General features: G+C 42.6%; 1 protein-coding gene across 1 annotated transcript in view; it reads left to right on the plus strand.

Moving 5' to 3' along the window:
• Positions 1–16,819, plus strand: part of SHISAL1 (shisa like 1) — a 162,986-nt gene extending 146,167 nt beyond the window's left edge. The window contains exon 5 of the mRNA XM_080601119.1: positions 15,266–16,819. The gene's annotated coding sequence lies outside the window, so the exon portion shown is untranslated. The remainder of the gene's footprint in view (positions 1–15,265) is intronic.
• The last annotated feature ends 4,198 nt before the right edge of the window (positions 16,820–21,017 follow it).

Raw genomic sequence — 21,017 nt, forward strand, 5'->3', positions numbered from 1 at the left:
AGTACAACAGCTAAGATGTAAGAGCTAACAAATGACCAAACACTCTCTGCCTCACTGGGTCTTGCAAGGTTTCTAGGGCTGAGCATCCCACACACACACGATCAGCTTGGTGCCACCAAGCATTTACGTTTGTTGACAGAGGACAGATAGTCTGTCTCCAACACAGCCTCCTGTCACCACAGCCAGGCGGGAGGGAAGGCAGCCTACATTTGCTGAGCAAAGAAACCCACATGGGAAGTTTGGGATCTGAAGCCTGGCGTGGGCTAGGGAAGAACAAGATCATGCTAAGTAGTCAGCAGGAAGGCAGAGAGAAGTGAAAAATGGAACAAGAGGGTGGGAAGAGCAGAGGAGAGTTGAGCAGTGGGAAAGCCAAAGCTCTTGTGCATGTTAGACCATTTCCCTCCAGTGTAAAGCATGGAAGTGTAAATCCCAGGCTCTGCTGGTGAGCGTTATCTCATCCCTTGCTGGTCTTGCTTCACATAGAGTGTAACCACCCACCACTGCTACTGGCTCACCTTTAGCCCTCTGGCTGCTGGTGGTGGACCTTCAGTCCTGCTGATGACCCATGTCAGCATCGCACCAACGTTTCCAATACATTTTCCACAGTTGCAGAAAGTACACACAAAAAGTTTTAAAAATATATTCTGAGTCAAAGGAGCCGGCAGTCAAAAGTTGGAGTGTATGAAATTGGAGGCAGAGAGGGGAATCTGAATTTGTCTCCCTCGTGCATGCACAGGAAGCACAATCTTTAAATATCTGATCCCGGGAAGTTTTTCCACAAATCACCTTCGAAGGTCTGTGTACACAGGCTGTCCTGCATGGGCAGCCATCCTGCTTCTCTACTGCCTCCAAGCTCTATGCACCACCCACTGTTCACTGCTTGGGCTGAAACTGCTGCAATTAGTTCTTATAAGGTTTCTCTGCGACATTGCCGCCAGTGGTACTGTATCCATTTTTAAATAAATAGCCTCCACTCCGTGAATGAATATAAAAATTAATATACACACAGAGTAGCTTGACTCCAGCTGTGCTCAGCATATCTGCAATTCCAGATACCAAGGTCCCAAATAAGGAGACAGTGACCATCCCTGAAAATTTGGCATGTTTGAGGAGGAGGAGGAGGAGGAGGAGCAGTAGTAGTAGTATATTTTAGTGGACAGAGCTAGGAGTTATACATATAAAATCAATGTTACTTGGTATATCTGAAAAGATATACCAGATGCAAACATTTTTAACATGAAAAAAAATAATTTTCAGTCAACCTACACAGTATCTTTCAGGTAGAAACGATCCGTTTAATTTTCTTTCAGAACTATGTTGAAGACCTTTTAATGTCATTTAGTATATGCCAGTTTTCAACAAAAATGTCATTTCGTACTAAGAAGCTACTAAGTTTCATCCCAAAATTGCAGAAACCAAGCTCTTTCAGTGTTTTGCTGTGGGAAAGGACAGAATCCACAGCTCCAGGACAGAAACAAACTGTCACAATTAGATAATCATCTGCTTCACCAACTATCCAACAAATGCACAAGGGTCACATGCATGATAATTTATTTTGCTGACATTCTACAGCAGGGGAAAATATGTTTATGTGATTATGTTAGGCTTTCTGTAGCTTGTACACATAAAACAGCATGATAATTGAACAAGCTTTCTAAACGATGGCATTCTCTGACCTTGGAACTTTAAGAGGTTTTGTTCTGAAACCCAGTGTTGTGTTTATGTTTCTACAATAAGTTGCAGCTTTTTTATAAATCCTGATAATTCTCCAAAGGAATCTTGACAAGTCCTATTTTGAAGCAATTTTTGATTTTATGGGTAAAACTTAAATGTGAAACTCTCAGGATGGAAGGAAAACAAAAGATAATCACAGATCCCAACAAAACCACCGCACAAGAAGGCTGCATATCTTCATGTCTCCATCAAAGGATGCTCTACATCCTTCAGCACAGGTTTCTGATACTCAGACCCTCCTCTAGGCCTTTCCTGACCACAGAGTCACTGTGAAGGCAGATGGGGAAAAGAACAATCAGATGAAGCTGCAAGAACTTAAGATCAAAGTTACTTACATTCCAACCAATCTGATTGTCACTGCCTCTCTTCGAACCTCTGTAATCTAATTCACTGTGCCCATTCCAAAACTCCAATATTTCACAGAAGAAAAAAATCACAGAAAAAAAAAGAGATTTTATATATAAAATATTTATTTTACATATATACATATAAAGTATATATGTGTGCATAAATATATGTATATGCATGTATATATTTGGCTACATACAAATTGCAAAAAGAGCATGTCATGAGTGAAGCATCATATTCACCCCCTAACCTCCAGATTAGGAATGTGGTCACAGAAATGACTGTCAGGATTCACCAAACAGACTGTCACATTGACCACTAGTGCCTAAGATTTCTACTTCTCATTGCAGTGGTGAGAAAAGACTAAGAATTCACGTGAACAAAACATCCTGAAGCCATCGTCTGATGCCTTGAGGCTCCCAGTTTAGAGTTTCTGTTATTGTAATGGTATCTGTCAGTATCCAAAAATTTCATTTCTCCTTCCAAGCCATTTCTACACAAAACTGAGAGAGCTAAGTCAAGATACTATTTCTGCAGCATGCTTATAAATACTTAATTCCATAAGACAGCAGATTCAGAAAGCACACCAAAGGATTGTCCTCACTGAGACAGAAGGCATCATCATGGAAATACACTTTTTGCTATTGAAGTGATTTCCCTGGATTACAACAAGTTGAAAGGGTTCCCATAGCATGGGAGTAAAGCATTTGAGGTATGCAAAGTCATGTTTTAGCACGTTCCTATTTAAATATATTCGAAAGGGAGTCCTAGAGATGGAGAGAGATCGTTATTGATAGTACTGCAGTGTTAGTAAGTCATCATTATTTGTTGAATACCAGCAATACTTTTCACTCTTATCCAAGTTATAGGAAACTTAGAAACCTACAATCAGACAAATGTGAACTGAATGTAAATAGTTTCTGGTGTTACCCAAAAAATCTCAAAAAAGATTAGAAGTAGCAACTCAAACTACTAGCACCATTCTGAAGGCCTATTAGTTTACCCATTTTACAAGATATGCAAACTGTAGTACCTAGGTGTTTTTTCCGTAATTTACTGCAAATTAGAAAAAGAAACTGGACAGAACTCAGTCTGTAAGCCCTTGAAAGTGAACAGGCTTTGAGGAAGGTCTTTCATTATATCTTTCAAACTACAGAAGCTGAGCACCAGAGAAAGAAGAACCAGACAGATGGAATCCTCAGATAACCGGCTTTGATTATGTTTGGATCCTTTCTACTTTCACCTCTGCTAATACAGTACTGAATGAGCGCAGAAGTATGTTTTAAACTGATACTAGAGAAAATACCTATTTGCATGAGAAATTTCATGAAGTAACACGATTAGCTCAGTTACAGGAAGTGACTGTGATTCCAGGTGCATTTCCGCCTCACTCCCAGGGTGATTTTTCTCTATGGAACAGATCTATTCTCTTGTTGCATTAAAAAAAACAACAACAAAAAAATGTCTATAAATGAGTAAAGGGCTAAGCCACTGCAAGGCCTTAAGGTATCTTGTACAATCCACCTCAAAATCCCATTTCCAGCTAAATCATCTGTAATTTCATAATTAAATGCTCAATCTCAAAATTTCATCCTTCATGAAAACACTCCCCTAAAACATTTTTCCCCTTTCATTTTAAAACTCCCAGTTATTTCCCTGTCATGTATGGGTTCTTTTCAATGGGTTGGCAGGTGACAGTAGCACATGCAGAATTTTAATTTCTCTCCTGCTGTGCAAAATCTCTACCACGCTCATTTGCAGATTCTACTCACCCAAACACCTTGTGTACCATGAGGGGCTATTTGTCTCCCATTACACAACCCAACACCCTCTCATGGGTATCAGTGGGTGTAACACATGAATATTCAACACGATACTTGCAGATCCCTTGGATCTGTACAGCAACAAGCAACAGATGACCATTCTATCAGGTGTTCAGAGCAACTCTTGCCCAATTATGTAATTTAATATGTCCAATTACCTTCCATTATTCTTTCCAATTACCTTTCATTATTCTTTATTATACGTATTTTGTATCTCGTCCCCTCTTAGAGTCTCATTTGAAGTATAAAGTCTCCCGTGAAGCAGGAATGAAATTACAGTGACCAAGTTTTGGAGCAATTGAGAAGACTGAACTTGTTTCTTAAGAAAAAAAAAGCTAGCTAAATGTGTTAGGCCCAGGAAAAACTAAATAGCATGTAAAGTAACACTGAAGACAGGCAGTGAAAAACTGCAAAGAGTAGTGTGTGCGTAAATTTATTATATTGTGAAGTCCTCTATGCAGGCCACTTTCTGCAGAGAAAAGCCCTGTAATAAGTTCAGTGAGTAGAAGGTAGGTGTTTGGGGCATCTCTAGTTAAAAAAAAAGAAAAAAAAGAAAAAGATAGGTAGAGTACAAAATCAGCATAACTTGGGCGTAGGTACAACAATATTCTGTCTTCAACAGGTTGCTAATAAATAACATGGGAATAATATTCATGGACTACGTTATGAAAAAACTGTGCAGACCAGTTAACTGACATTAATGAAGCACTTTATGGCCTCAGAAAAGTGGAATTTGTTATGTAAAGTGTGTGTGGGAATTATTTAACAAACATAAATGATGAAACAGAGCTTGGCAGTGGTTAGCCACTCTAGGGAGTCCTGCACACTTGCCATTTGGATACTGAGAACAAGGACAGGAAATGGGTTTCGTGAACACACTTGTAACAGAAGAGGAAAACGCATATGGCAATGAGCCATCAAAACCTCTGCAGAGCCAATGGGAGCAGTGATGCTCACCTCAGTGACTGCCACGGTATGGCAGGGACTCACTGAAAAAATTGACCTCGTACTATGCCAGGAGAAACCTATTCTCCATAGCTGCCACAGGCCCCAGGGAAAGGAGAGCATCACTGAGGTCATTCTCATTCCACATGGAGGACTTGAACTAGTGGGGGGAGTTCTTTGAGGCCCCAGAAGTCTTCTGGCAGCAAAATACACCAAACGAACCAATTCTGTAATCCCTTGCTGGAGGTAACTCATTCTCAATTTTGTTTCACCCTCTATCCAGCAAGTTAATAAGCCATATTCCATGTTTTCTCCACATGGCCTTGGGAACCTGACTCTGAAATAGGCATTAATAGTGAAATTTCTTTTTCTGCTGCTCTTTAATAAGGTAAGTCAAGCAAACATCATAAAGGCTAATGCAAATAAACTGAGCAGTCAGAAGTCAGACTGCATCTTCCTTAGGCTTCCTTATCAGCATGTTCACTTGATGGGGTCACTCCTCACCATCAGCTGTCCCTGTCTAGCTGTGGTGCACTGCTTTGTTTTGACTCACATGAGCATTTTGTCCTCACTGACCACCCTACTCCAGTGGGGATGCATTACAGACCATTCTGATAATTCACTTGTTGATAAAAAACACATTCAGTCATTAAAGTGCTGCCCCTGAAGTGCGGCTTTAGCAAGCAGACAGGAGCTGTGAGCAGAAATCGTTTCCTAACTACAATCACTTGCTTCCCAGCACAGCAGTCCTTGGGCCAACAGCACACCACTAACCAGGTAATAGATGCTCATCTCCTGCATGTCTAACATTTGTTTCCACTCTGTGCTACATAAGTATATCTGCATTAAGCTTACCTGTGTTCATGAAGAGTGGCACTCGTGCAGCTGACATGGCTCAAGTTCACTGTGTGGCATTATCAGCTCTTACACCTCAGTCCTACATGGTAATAAGGAAATAAGGCATAAAAGGCACACAGCATTACTCATCACTGCTTTCTAAAGGAGCTCAGGGAGAGGTTTTTAGGCTTTGGCCAGCCTGGAAAAAAGAAAACTTGAAGGCACATCTGAGGAGGGCTGCTAGATCAATGTCTGCTATGCTGCTTTTATTGTGGTTGAAGTTCATCTGTTTCTTTCCTTTGCAGAGACCCTGGCACTTTCCTGTCATGAAACATGAAGCCCGTGCTGACCTGCCTATTGCAGTATTTTTATTCTTCAGCTCAATGGCACAACCCAAGCACCTCCCAGAAAGAAATCAATGGCAATCAGCAAGGCCCCCGGTGGGTTCTGTGGAGTGTCAGGTGCTGCCCTCATATCGGTGCAGGGCCAGGACTGGAGTGAAGGAAATCACTTTAACATGCATTTCCTTCTCAAAAGTGCAGCATCATTTTAAGAGGATTCTGTCTATATTAGCTGATTACAGTTTTGCAGAGGAAAGCCATATCAATGCTGATGCCATTTGGACCTCATGGCAAAAAGGCCAGGAAGCACAGTCAGCCAGTTCCTATACAGTTAATGTAGCGGAAACATTCTTGCAGGATGTGAACCACACCAGATAAACACGCTTTGGCAACCCCTGGCTGACATGGTTAAATTCTTTTTTAATGAGATAGCTGGTTACTGTCAAGAACTACTAAAAGCATAGTCCACCTCAAGGCAGTGAGTACCACTGGGAGTCTTTAAGTAACACAATCTCCATTAAACTACAAGTGCCTACACTTGTACTACTACAAGGAGAGAGCTTCCTGGGTAATAAAGTGCAAAACATTCTCCAGCAGAACTGTCTCTCTCCTTCAAATCTAGAGAAGAAAAGTCAGCAGAGCATCTTCCAGCAGTCTGAAAAATATATATTTGGGGAAAATAATAACAGCACACACACCACCCAAAAACTAGGGATAATTCTTAAAAATAACCAATTCTATTCAAACCACCTGCCACTGATCCAAGGCACAAATTGACAGGTAGCAGAATATTAGGTCTAGGTACCAAGACACAATCTGCCTGTACAGAACAGCAGTGCCATATACGTAATGAATGTACTCGTGAATACACTCAGCTTAAACTGTAGGATGTCTTATGCCTCACTTCATGTACACAGCACCACAACCCAGGATGAATTTCATTTGGTGGCCTTGCACAGAGCTGTGTATGCACAGCTCCAGGGCTAAGCTCAAGCACCTAAGACTGGATCCTATGCCTCATACAGGTATGAGCAAAAAATTTAGGTACCCCTAAATCCTTCCATCATAGCATTTTATGTCTCTACCTGAGGACTGTCATTTAAAAATGGACGCAGAAATTCTCAGGTGGTCTTCACAGCATCTCATCAAGTTCTAGCACCTATAGCACACAGTGGATTTCAGTACTGGGAAGCCTGAATTATCATACTGAGATTAAATCTAGCATCCTTAGCTTGCACTAAGCATATCAAGCTGGGTCATTGGTCTACAAAAAACTAAGCATTCACCAATGCTATCCTTGATTTATGGAGTATTTCCCTGTTAATTCACTCCCCCATGTGAGTGCTAAAAAAACATGGAGTTTTGTTTCTGTGTTTTAAATCTTAGCTGTACAATACCAACAAGAAACAACCTTTCATCTGTCAACCTTTCATCTGTAAATACTTTCTTACAAAAGCTGCAAGCTACCATTGTCTGCCTTAACCATTCTCTTGTACGATTAACTGTCTTCAGGTATTTATAAAGCTGTTTCATTTACCAAGCCCATTTTCCCCAAGCAAATAAATGTAAAGAGAGCCAGGATGATAGCAGAGGAATAGAAACTCTTGTTCTAGTGGTGTCACAGCACCTGGGGTTGAAACACCTCTGAAGGAGGAAGGATTCTCCATCTCAACACTGGCAGAGGCACAAAGGAGGCAAGGTGCCTCTTTCCAGCCCCCCATCAGCTCTGTGAGAGCTCAGGACTACAGCACCACTGTCAGATACCCCTCTTTTCACATCCCCACTTGTCTTTTTTCCCCTGCCTCCAGTCTGCAGACAGACTGGAGAGGGAAGAACAGGTCAAAGCCAGGTAAAATAAATAAATAAGTCTGTAGCCAGATTCTTCATCCTAGGGTATTTATTGACATGATGTAAAATTAGATGCAAAAATTGAAGTGGAGGGGGAAAAAAAGTGGGGAAAAAAATCCCATAAAAATAACTTCATAATGTCATTAGAATTTATTTATTTATTTATTTTAAGATAGCAAGCCAGTGAAATACCCTTTGAAAAGCAGATAAGCTCAGAAATTTCAATAGGAATTACTGGGAACAAGTTGCTAATACTATTATTTTTTCTAGACCCATTATCTGAGATATGCTCTCGCATACCTCCCACCTACTTCAGGCAGTGACTGAAGGTTTAAAAAAATAAATAAAAATCAATCACTACTTCAAAGGCTTTAAAACAAAAACAAAAAAAAGAAAAAGAAAAAAAAGAGAATACAAAAGTAACACCATCACAATGGCTCTCTCCATGGTAATTATCAAGAATATACCTCAAGACACTGGGTGAAGAAAGAAGAAACAGAAGAAAGGCATGAAGTGTGACCGCTGCGCCTTAAAAATAATTTTCATATAGTAACTGTCTCAATTGGCTTTCTTAGACCTCACAGTATTTCCAGACTTACGAATTTCCCAGGCTGGAAAATATTTATCTCAGCAGGTTGCAGAGCTTTCTGCTTCTGTCTTTATTATATGTAGTTGGGCCATCTTCATTTCTCATGTGCAGGGGGTTGTTTTCATATGCAACCAATGTTTGCTTTGAAAGATGATGAATGATATTGAATGATGAATGAGAAGAATGATATTTCATGCACCAGTGCACAAGCCACTCTCTCATCATCGATGGGTAGAAGGAGATTTTACCCAAATATAGCTGTCCTCTAATGTCTAACACAGAGCCACTATAAAGCAACTCTGTTAAAGACATCATTTTACATTAGTACTTCTTTCTTCTTTTCAAGGAAAAAGGGCATATTTGCCTTGACTTGCAATTATGGAGGTATGGAGGTACATGGATTTGCAAGTTAATATAATAGTTACAGAGAACTTGCTATTTTTCCCCCACCCTCAGGAAATATTCTTTAATTTTGCATGCGTTTGGATTCTCACCTCACACAGCTGAAAATGATTACTGAAATTTCTTTTTTACTGCATTATTCAGAATTTAGGCACGTTATTCACAGTTAGACACTTTGAAATGGGATTTCAGAGAGAATTTAGCATGAAGAAAGCACGCTAAAGCATTATCACACATACACATAGTCATACACAATGTCACATACTACAGATACCTGAGGAAAGAACATTTTAAAATTAACAAAACCTAAAATAAGATTAAAAGTTATCTGACCTGTTTTTGTGTGTACCAATTGAGACTCCAAAGCTGGTAGATATTTTCCCATACAGAGTCCTAGGCAAACTCCCATCCCCCCCAGACAAACCCCACCCGGCCTACTCCCCAGAAGTGCAGTCTGTGTGGGCACACTGCACTTCGCCACACTTCGGCCATCACTTGCTGCAAAGCAAAACAAAGCTCGTTTACAAGTCTGAATTAAAAATAAGCAAAACAAAAAGGTAGAAAACAAGAAGCAATAACTCTAAGAGCAGTTTCAGGAGAGCAGGAGGAGGGAGCTGCAGGGGTTTCATTCCAGGTCTCCAAGGTGGTGCAGCTGTTCCTCTGGCGTAGGCAGGTGTTGCAGTGTGGTTGGCTGAGTGAGGCGCTTTTCCTGCAAGCAGACCCAACAACATTAATCACATGCCTTCGTGAGCAGACGCTCCCAGTTAGAAACAAGTCTGCTAGTGTGAGGAAGGTGGCAACAGGTCTGCCTCCCCCATCATGGGTTTCAAGGCTTTGGGCATCACAGAGCCAAAGGGACGTGCTCCCCACATGCCAAAAAGCACACCTTCTTCCATGCGCTCATCTGCTAGAGACGCATCAAACCAGCTCAGCAGAGAGAAAAATCCCTTTTAATGGGTTTTCACCACCACCACCAGCCTGGCAAGGGGCCAGGTGAGCTGCACCCAGCCTAGAGGAGGCTGTCTGAGGGCTGCTCACCACCTTCATGCCTCGTGCTCACCACCTTCAGAGACCTCGCCACCACCCCTGGAGTTGGGCAGGGGGACCACCTCATCCGGAGACATCAGGTGTCTTCTCCAGTATGTCACTCACTACAAAACAATCCAGCTTGCAAAGCACCTTCCTTAAAAAAAATAAAATTCCTCATTAGAGGGCAGCAACCACTAAAAGCATCCATTAAAATCCATCCTCACAGACAGACAGGTATGAAATTAGACTAGCAGCAATTGGCTTACTAGAGCTGTCAAATCACAGAAAGAAAACTTTTGGAGAGGAACATACCTCCAGCTATTAGTTAATTTTCCAGTACACTAAGAAAGGCTATTTGCTGCAGGATTTTGCCATGTATGATTACCAATCAGTTAAAAACCCACCCCGCTTCCTTTGGAAGTGCTGGTTGTCTACAGCCATTTCTCCAAAGATAATGCAAACAGGATTTCTATAAACTGTTTGCTTCAGCTGCCTGATAGACAATTAATTCTTAAACCACTAATACTGGATTTGCTTCTGCACTCAGATGAGAGGAAATCTGAGATATCAGAAAGTAAGGAAATACCCTTGTTCATGCCCAAATACCCTTTGTTACATGCAAATGTAGCTAAGTATGTGAATAGGCTGCAGCAGAAAAGTCAGCACAAATGTCTGCAGTTAATCAAAACTAGCTTATGAGTAAAATTGAAGTGAACATTTCATGCTGCTACTAGTATTGCAAATGAGTGTTTCTTGATTTGACTGGCTCCAAGCCAGCAACAAATGGATTTTCTAGAGCCGCAAATTTTATAACATATTTTGTTCCAGAGGAAAGTTGCAAGTAGGAGGTGGAATCACCTTCAGCACCCATGCTAGTAGCTCCCCCCATAGCAGGTAAGCACCCAGGTTCCCCCACTCATCCTACGTTTGCTTCCATTTGTGTCTAACAGATGGTGTCTGTCACTCTCACAAGCACTCAGTGACAGTCCTGCTTGGCCTGGGAGCTGCTCTGGAAGCCATCCAGACAACATCCCTATGAATGGCAGACTGTATATTTCGAAAAGGATTTTCCAAAGTCTTCTAAATTTGGCTCTACTCCCACTGAACTTACAATTAAGTCAATGGTGGGTGTCTTGGAAAAAAGCATCCACAGGACCCAGAAAGTACAAGTTTTGGACAACGTCAATTCTTCCCCAGGGTAGAAGGAGGAGAACAGAAGGCATAGCATGCGCCAGTGTATACTCCATCTCTTCTTGCACATGGTCTCATCTGAGAGACTTTTTTCTCTTCTGCCTTGAATATTGCAAGGTCACTTATTCCTGTGCAAATCCTGTGAATTACTGCTCTTATGTGCTGGCACCATTTCATACCCAGTTTCTATAGGAATAAACTCACATGGAGCAAGATTGTGAGAAGTCAGAGAATAGAGAATTTCCTAGCACACTAAATAAATTCATTTGCTGACGGATTTTGCCATATGTGATTATAAATCAGGTAAAAACTTTCTTTGGAAGTACTGGTTGTCCGCAATCATTTCCCTAAACGACTTGGTCTCAACCACATTATGTAAAGTCAGCTTATATAAGGTAGGACCATGGCAAAGATTCAGACCTGAGACACCTTTCTCAGGCTCTGGCCAGCAGAAGCAGTACAAGATGAGGCCCTTAGTAGGAGGTGTAAGTTGACATTAAAGCAGACTCTGTTTGGCCTGCCGTTACTGTGACCTGGTCTTTGGGAATGTTCAATATATTAGCTCAGCTCCAGGACAAGCACGTAACTTGACAGCAGCTACATATTGTCACCCATCTGACAAAGCTAAAAGAAGATTACAAGAGCCAGAACAACTGAGCGTGCTTGCTGGATATATCAGACCAGTCCAGGTGACAGCCAGCTCAACTAAGTACTTTTGTTTGGATTACATTATGGTGTTTTCAAGAAACTCTTTCAGAGAAGAGAAAAACATGCAATGACACACACAGAAGGACCCGAAGAAACTAGTTTGTCCTAAGATCCCTTAGAAATGTGATCATTCATGCTCAGTATGATGAAGCTGTACACAAAGATTTCTTTAATATTGGTTTAAGATTCATGTGTGCTTAGCTCTTAACATGGTTTACTGAATGTTTCTGATCATACCTGGTACTAAATCTAATATACCATCCTGCACGGACATGAGGAGTTTGTAGAAACTGTATTTTTTGCAATAAATTCTGAGGTGTTTAATGTTGCTCCCATTCCAAAATAGAAGGGAGGAATTATTTCAAAAAGTATAAAAAAAGGTAACGAAAATACAATTTTGTACCAACTGGAAAGAGACTGAGGCTTTGGAACATGAATCATTTTCATGGATTTTGGATTGTTTTTTCTACTCACACACTCAAGACTCCTTCCCCTACCTCCATTCAAGAGCACAACTTCTAACATTTTTATTATTTAAGAAACTTTGAGTATAGCAGATGACATAAACTGTGTTAGCTGCCTACTTTTGCAGAGATGCAAAATGAACTTCAGTAACATACTATGAGCTGAATTAAACTGTCTGCCAAAAGCAAGCAAACTTTTTTAGACAATCTGTTATTTGACACACTGCAACCTGTAGAGCCTATTGTACCATCTGCTCTGTATAAAGTGCATGGTACATGTTTTACAGGGTTTCTAAACTTAGCAATGAGCCAGAGACAACACTTCCACAGTGGGGATCCCCTGTAAGAAATTTTATCAACAATTCTTGCCCTTTTGGCTTCATGGCCAAGATCCTAGAAAATCCCTTTCCATGTAGACTTTGTTGCCCTTCCTTACAGACTCTATACCCTCAGGGGGACCAAAATACGTTTCAAAGCATATCTCCGCTGGTGATCTCATGAGTAACTCTAAGGGTTAAGAAAGCACTAAGATTAAACTTGTGGCTCTTCAAACTCTGTAAGGACACAAGCTTTACACGTGGTTGGGTATAGAAATTACATGCTTAGCTTTCTCTTACCTAAGACACTCTAACTGGGAGGAGTCTTAGTGTGAGAGCTGTATTCCCCTTGTCTGTGCTGTAGTTGTCCCAGTAACAACCTGAAAGCTTTGCCTTGGAGATACCCATTCTGATATCACTGTTTGATAAAGTTCCTTGTCATTAAAAGATTTCTTGCACAGTAAATATGCAAAAAATCTGCAGAATGTACAGTAATCAAGAGATGTCAGCTCTTGAGGTACATTCTATGCATACCTAACTCTACTTGCACACTGCAAACCTGACACTTACAGAAGTTACACTACTACACGTAACAATACAGCAGAAGGTACATTCCCATCAGCGGCAGACTAGCTGACTTGCAGAAAACAGACTCCACAACCTGTAAAGTTGTAAATAGGTATGTTTATTTGGCACACGCGCTGGGCGCAAGGGGGATAGCTCCACCTAACTTGCGCACCAACGGGTACGGGCAGTGTGCTTATATTAGTGGGACAAATGCATATTCATTTAATTTCCCATAAGTCTTTTATATTCATCAGGTCTCCGAAGAATCATTAACATAGGTTCCGTCTCTATTTGTATGCATACTGGCGTCCTTGGGTGGTCGGTCGTCTGGCATACTCTGGTGGTCTTTTGTTGAAGGCCAGAAGTCTTCCTCGCTGCTTATCTTCTGGCCTTTCCTGTCTTTGACAGACTTAGCAGTCAAGCCAATTCTTGCTGGTTCCATTACCTACTCATACAGTCTTTTGTTCCCTTATCTTTGGGTCGTTAACATATAATTGTGCTAGCTAAGACCTAGGAATCACCATCCTTTATCTTGTTCCCTGTGTCACAGCATCCATATATCCTACACACAAAAAGTCCTGGTGTACAACTGCATAACAGGAGTCCAATCTGCTGGGGTTCTCAAACATTCAGAATTTTTCAAAACCTCCTTATTCAACATCTTCCTGCCACAAAGAGAGCACATCCAGGGAAAGTACACACATGCTCGCTGCCTTGAATCAGAAGGTAAAATGGGGATGGAAAATTAGATCATTAGTGTGATCTGGATATGTGATCTGCATCCCTAACATACTGGTTCAGTCAAAATGCTATGACATCCTTTTTTTTTTTTTTTTTTTTTTTTTCGGATGTTGGAAGAAGGACAAAGGAATTATTCTTTCATACCACTGAGAAACATTTTAAATTCTTATACACAACAGGTAGCTGGTGTTCCCAGAAATTTTCCACAGCTTTTTTGCATTGCAAATGTGACTTCTCTACCTTCTCAGTGACACGTCGAAAGCAATGAACATGGAGAGGCGAAGGAGTAAGCACTGCAAAAAGGCAGCTGCTTGACCACCCAGGCAAGCAGCACAAGGGGGCCACAAGATGGAAGAAAATTTGGGGGGCAAGGAGTCAGAATGCCCAAGTATTGAAATATGAAGGAGAAAGAACACACAGAGAAGTCAGATGCTAGAAGGAGGCTGTGATTTGAGGTTTATTCATTTTTTGCATGACTTTAGTTGGTGTGTCTGCAGAATAACCTGACAAAATATATAGACCTAGTTTCACTAAGACTTCTTGATATTCCTATAACTGCATCATAACTTAACGTGGTCCAAATTATCTAAACTCTTTTCTATGACATAACAGAGGTGAAATTGCACTAGAAATACATTTCTTTAGATTTCTTTAGATTACTTTAGATTTTATTTAAGGTCATATAATATATTTGCAACACTATTTCTAGTAAAAACATCCATGCTAAGAACTTGTGGTCTTTTGACTCTACACATTTTATTTTTCCTGGCTTTTCTCTCTAAAAGCCAGGCTAGTGCTGTGCATACACTGGCTTGATAGCTGGGCCCAAAGAGTCATGGTGAATGGAGTCAAATCCAGTTGGAGGCCGGTCACTAGTGGAGTCCCCCAGGGCTCAGTACTAGGGCCAGTCCTCTTCAATATCTTTATCGATGATCTGGATGAGGGGATCGAGTGCACCCTCAATAAGTTTGCAGACGACACCAAGTTAAGTGCATGTGTCGATCTGCTCAAGGGTAGGAAGGCTCTGCAGGAGGATCTGGATAGGCTGGACCGATGGGCTGAGGCCCACTGTATGAAGTTCAACAAGGCCAAGTGCCAGGTCCTGCACCTGGGGCGTAACAACCCAAGCAGAGCTACAGGCTGGGAGATGAGTGGTTAGAAAGCTGCCTGGCAGAGAAGGACCTGGGAGTATTGGTTGATAGTCAGCTGAATATGAGCCAGCAGTGTGTTCAGGTGGCCAAGAAGGCCAAGAGCATCCTGGCTTGTGTAATAAACAGCGTGGCCAGCAGAGCTAGGGAAGTGATTGTCCCCCTCTACTCGGCTACAAGAAGGACATGGAGGTGCTCGAGAGAGTCCAGAGAAGGGCAACGAAGCTGGTGAGGGGTCTGGAGAACAAGTCGTATGAGGAGCAGCTGAGGGAGCTGGGCTTGTTCAGCCTGGAGAAGAGGAGGCTCAGGGGCGACCTTATCGCTCTCTATAGGTACCTTAAAAGAGGCTGTAGCGAGGTGGGGATTGGTCTGTTCTCCCACGTGCCTGGTGACAGGACGAGGGGGAATGGGCTAAAGTTGTGCCAGGGGATGTTTAGGTTGGGTAATAGGAAGAACTTCTTTACTGAAAGGGTTGTTAGGCATTGGAATAGGCTGCCCAGGGAAGTGGTTGAGTCACCATCCCTGGAGGTCTTTAAGAGATGTTTAGATGTTGAGCTTAATGATCTGGTTTAGTGGAGGACTTGTTAGTATTAGGTAAGAGGTTGGACTGGGTGATCTTGGAGGTCTCTTCCAACCTAGACGATTCTGTGATTCTGTGATTCTGATACAGATTCTAAAATATTTATCATGTTCTCTAGCCTGGAGCTAGCAATTGGCTATGCAACAAGTCTTTCAGAAAGGTAACCACGCTCAGGGACAACCTTGCACCCATCAACGCCCTGGACTGTCCTGGAAGGAAAGGGACGATTGAATGTGATGGTTGATATTCATCATTAAAATAAAATACTTCCCCTATGGGAAAAATGGTGCTTGCATGGTTTGAAAGCCTAATTGCTGAGGAGACTTTTGGAAGCAACTGTGGGGATGTCTTCCTGAAAGAAACAACACAGTAGAAATCATAGGAATAGAACAAGAGAAGGAAAAAAAGAATAAGGAAAGGACAGACACAAAGAACAGGCATCCCCTCCGAGGAGTACAGGTGCTTCTCCTTCTTGCCAAAAGCATTTAGGATCTGCCAGAGCTTGCCCTCCAAAATTCAGCTGGTCAGATCCCAGCGAGGCACGCCAGAGAGGTCCCCATGGGAGAGCTCTAGCCAGCTCAGTGAATTAAGAAATGGCCATGTCACCCTGCAGGAGGCAGCTCCCAAGGAGGAGGACAGGTCCTGATCTCAGACCTGTGGGAGCATTGCCATCCCTAAACTTACCCTGGTGTTCATGTGGTTATTTCACCACAAATGGTGCCTGAACAGGGACTCCCTAAATGAACAGAGACCAAAAAAAAAAATGAACGAACAGGGACAAAACCAAAAATGAACTAACAGGGACAGGCTAACGGAACAGGGACACTGATCACCTCACGAAGATAGGTTCGGTCGAACCCAGCAAGCTGAAAGGAATCGTACCCAACTGAAAGGAAGCTCAAGCTGAAAGAAGCGACTTCTGGTTGCCGCTGAGAGAAGCGGACTCCACGCTGAAAAGAAGCGCACTCAAGCTGAAAGAAGCATTGTTGAAAGAAGCATGCTGAGAGAAGCATACCCACACGCACAACTGCCTCTCACAGGCTGAAGATAAGCAGTTGCACACCATGGGGAATATGGCCTTACTAACAAAGAATGTCCTGGGAACTTTCCAGCTTATTCTCAAAAAAAAACAGGGAAAAACTGTGCCCTCTGCAGCCTTGCAGCAAATGCTTGTATGGGCTACCACGAATGACCCCTTTATTACGAATCACACAGTTTACAATCCTGAAACATGGGACCAAATTGAGGTCAAGGTGTGGGACTCTGCTACTAAAAACAACAAGGTTGTGGCTGGATTGCTCGGCACCTGGCAAATAATCTCTGAGGCCTTAAAGAGCCATGTGTGACCACAATCAGAAACGTGTGGTTTGCCAGATAGTGAGGGAGCTGTGGGCTCATCCACTGATCCACCTGGCATTGCAGGCCTTTGCTGTTATGCCCCCTGGTGACCTGGGCGTTCCTTTTGATCCAAGCCCTATAGGCCCTGTAAAGGAGCCAGATCTTTCCCTTTGATCCAGGGGGAATAGCATACATAGGGCCCGAAGGCCGAGTTGTTTAACAACTTAAAGCGAGACATATTGTATCCACAACTAGCCCCTGAAACTTGCCGGTGTTTGTAATCAAGAAAAGGAACGGAAAATGGAGACTGTTACATGATTTGAGAAAAATTAATGAAGTAATGGAAGATATGGGAGCACTTCAACCAGGATTGCCATCTCCAACTATGCTCCCCCAGTCATGGACATGAATAGTGATAAACTTAAAGGATTGTTTTTTCAACATTACACATTTGCCAGAATTTGGAAAACTTCGCTATGTTTATGTTTCAATTGATACCTTTTCTGCCTGCATTTTTGCACCTGTCCATGCAGAAGAAAGGGCAAAGGACGTGTGTAAACATCTTCTGTCAGCTTTTGCGGCATTAGGAATCCCAAAAACAATTAAAACAGATAATGGGCCAGGATATTTGGCCCACGAAACCCACTTTTTTTCAAGAGTGGGGCATTCAACATCTGACGGGTATACCCCATTCTCCCACGGGTCAAGCAAAAAAAAAAAAAAATGGGTCCACAGTACCCTAAAAGCTATTGTCCTGGTTTCAGCTAGGACAGAGTTAATTTTCCTCCTAGTAGCTGGTAGGGTGCTATGTTTTGGATTTAGAATGAGAATAATGTTGATGTTGATAACACACTGATGTTTTAATTGTTGCAGAGCAGTGCTTACACTAAGCCAAGGACTTTTCAGCTTCTCACTCTGTCCTGCCAGCGAGCAGGCTAGGGGTGCAGCAGGAGCTGGGAGGGGATAGACCCAGGACAGCTGACCCAAACTGGCCAAAGGGGTATTCCATACCATCTGACATCATGCTGAACAATATATAGGGGTGGCTAGCCGGGGTGGGGGGACCGGCTCAGGGATAGGCTGGGCATCGGTCAATGGGTGGTGAGCAATTGCATTGTGCATCACTTGTTTGTACACATTATTAGTAGTAGTACTATTATCATTATTATTTTTCCTTTCTTATCTGTCCTAATAAACTGTCTCTATCTCAGCCCACAGGCTTCATTTTCCTGATTCTCTCCCCCATCCCAGAGAGGGAGGGGGAGCGAATGACTGTGTGGTGCTTAGCTGCCAGCCAGGTTAAACCACAACAGCTATGCTTCAAAAACGAAAAAAGGGGTAGTATGGGTATGATCCCCCAGGAAAGGATAGCTAAAGCATTCTATGTTCTTAATTTTTTTAATCGATGGACAGAGGAAGGTCCTCCGATTCACAGACATTTTAATCATAATACCTTAAACTCAGTTAAAGAAAGGGCACAAGTCATGGTAAAAAATTTAAGCACCAGTCAATGGGAAGGGCCCTACTCTCTAATAACTTGGGGCCAAGGTTATGCTTCTGTTTCAACAGGAGCCAGTCCAAGATGGGTGTCGTCAGTCTCACCTGCCTTAACATGATCACAGCACTCTCCTCAGCGATTTGGACTCCAGCTCAGCCAAAAAACAACATATGGGAAGGTCCCGCTGGCACATGCGGGACTCGCAAACAGGGGCTCCAGGAGCTGAAGGGGCAGCCAGAGCCCCTCAGCTGGGCAGCACTCAGTGCCTGCCTCTCCCAGGGGTGTGGTTACAAAGCTTGTTAAAGATAGGATTAGTATGCCTGATAGTTTTTCTCTGTGTCTTAATTTGTGTTAATCGTGCTTTCTTTGTTAATAATGAAGGGGGAGATGTGGGAGTGTTGCCATGGGGGTTGACAAGCTCTGTGGTTGGTGATAACATCGGACTGGTGACAATGAGGCCAGGAGGAATGTAAATAAGTTAGAAGGAACAAAGAAGGGTGTTTCAGGAGACACCTTGCTGTCTCAAACTCCATGTTCTCCGGCCGTTAAATCATAGAATATCTTGAGTTGGAAGGGACCCACAAGGATCACTGAATCCAAAACCTGGTTCCACACAGGACCACCCTAAAATAAAACCATGTCTGAGTGCATTGTCCAAACACTTCTTGAACTCCACCAGGCTTGGTGCTGTGACCACTTCCCTGGGGAGCCTGTTCCAGTGCCTGACAACCAATTGGTGAAGAACCTTCTCCTAATATCCACCCTGAACCTAATCTGTCACAGATTCATGCCATTTGCTTGGTCCCGGAATGGAGCCCTGTGGAACCCCACTAGTGACCGTCCACCAGCCTGATGTAACCCCATTTACTCTAACTCTTTGAGACTGACCCGTCAGCCAGTTGTTCACCACTCATACTATGTATTTACCTAGCTGTATGCTAGACATTTTGCCCGGAAGGATACTGTGAGAAGCTTTACTGAAATCCAAAAACATCAACTGCCTTCCATTGGTCAACTAGGTGGGTGACCTTGTCATAAAAGGAAATTAAGTTCATTAAGCAGAACCTTCCCCTCATGAACCCATGTTTTCTGTGACCAACAACTGTATTGTCTTTCAGGTGTTTTTCAGCAACTCCCAGAAAAATCTTTGCTATAATTTTACCAGGCACTGAAATGAGACTGTTATAAATGAAGATACAATTCAATCTGAATTTAGTAATATTTATAAAAGGCAAGTAAACAGCGCTGGGTGTGCAGGGAGTCTACGCTCTACCAACACGCACACACAACCGTTGAACTTTCTAAATATATAGAACATTACTTTTACATATTCATAAGAAACCCGAGTACGCTTATACATATGTACAATCAGAAAAGGTATCAATTGAAACATAAACATGGCAAAGTTTTCCAAATTCTGGCAAGTGTTTAACAAACAATCCTTTAAGTCTATTACTATTAATGTCCATGACTAGGGAGCATAGTTGGAGTTGGTAATCCTGGCTGAAGTGCTCCCATATCTTCCATGACTTCATTAATTTTTCTCAGATCATATAACAGTCTCCATTTTCCATTCCTTTTCTTGATTGCAAACACCGGAGAATTCCAGGGCTAGTCATGGGTACAATATGTCTCGCTTTAAGTTGTTAAGCAACTCAGCCTTCGGGCCTTATGTATCCTATTCCTCCCGGATCTAAGGGAAACAGATCTGGCTCCTTTTCAGGGCCTATAGGGCTTGGATCAAAAGGAACGCCCAGGTCACCAGGGGGCATAACAGCAAAGGCCTGCGATGCCAGTAGCGGCGGGGGGGGCCGATGGTGTAGCAGGTGGATCAGTGGATGAGCCCACAGCTCCCTCACTATCTGGCAAACCACACGTTTCTGATTGTGGTCGCACATGGCTCTTTAAGGCCTCAGAGATTGCTCGCCAGGGGCCAAGAAATCCCACTGCAACCCCGTCGTCTCTAGTAGCAGAGTCCCACACCTTGACCTCAATTTGGTCCCATGTTTCAGGATCATAAACTGTCTGATTGTTAATAAAGGGAATAAGCCGTAAGGTTACCAGGACAGTCTTTGTTTCTAAGGACGTATGATTCCCCATAATGCGCAACTGCTTACCTTCAGCCAGCGAGGGGCAGTTGTGTGCACGGGTCCGCTTCTCTCAGCTGGAGCTTCCTTCCAGCTCCAGTACGCCTATTTCTAGCAACTTTCTATACGAGCTTCTTTGAGCGGTTTGCTGAGTTTGGCCGAACCTATCTTCATTAGGCGATCAATGTCCCTGTTCCTGTCCTGGTCCCTGTTCCTGTCTTGGTCCCTGTTCTGTTAGCCTGTCCCTGTTCCTGTTGTTCATGTCCCTGTTTGTTTTTTTCATGTCCCTGTTTGTTTTCTTCAGGTCCCTGTTCAGGTGCCATTTGTGGCATAATGACCACGCGGACACCAGGGTTCTTTTAGGATCAGTACCTTCTACTACTTTATTGATGACAGAACTTCATCATATCGTGTTGCATCCCATATTGAGGACAGGCTCCCTTCTTATACTATTCGCCTCACAGTAGTCCTTTTCCACTAAC

The sequence above is a fragment of the Anser brachyrhynchus genome (assembly GCF_964034855.1).
Source record: "Anser brachyrhynchus genome assembly, chromosome: 1".
Taxonomy (NCBI): domain Eukaryota; kingdom Metazoa; phylum Chordata; class Aves; order Anseriformes; family Anatidae; genus Anser; species Anser brachyrhynchus.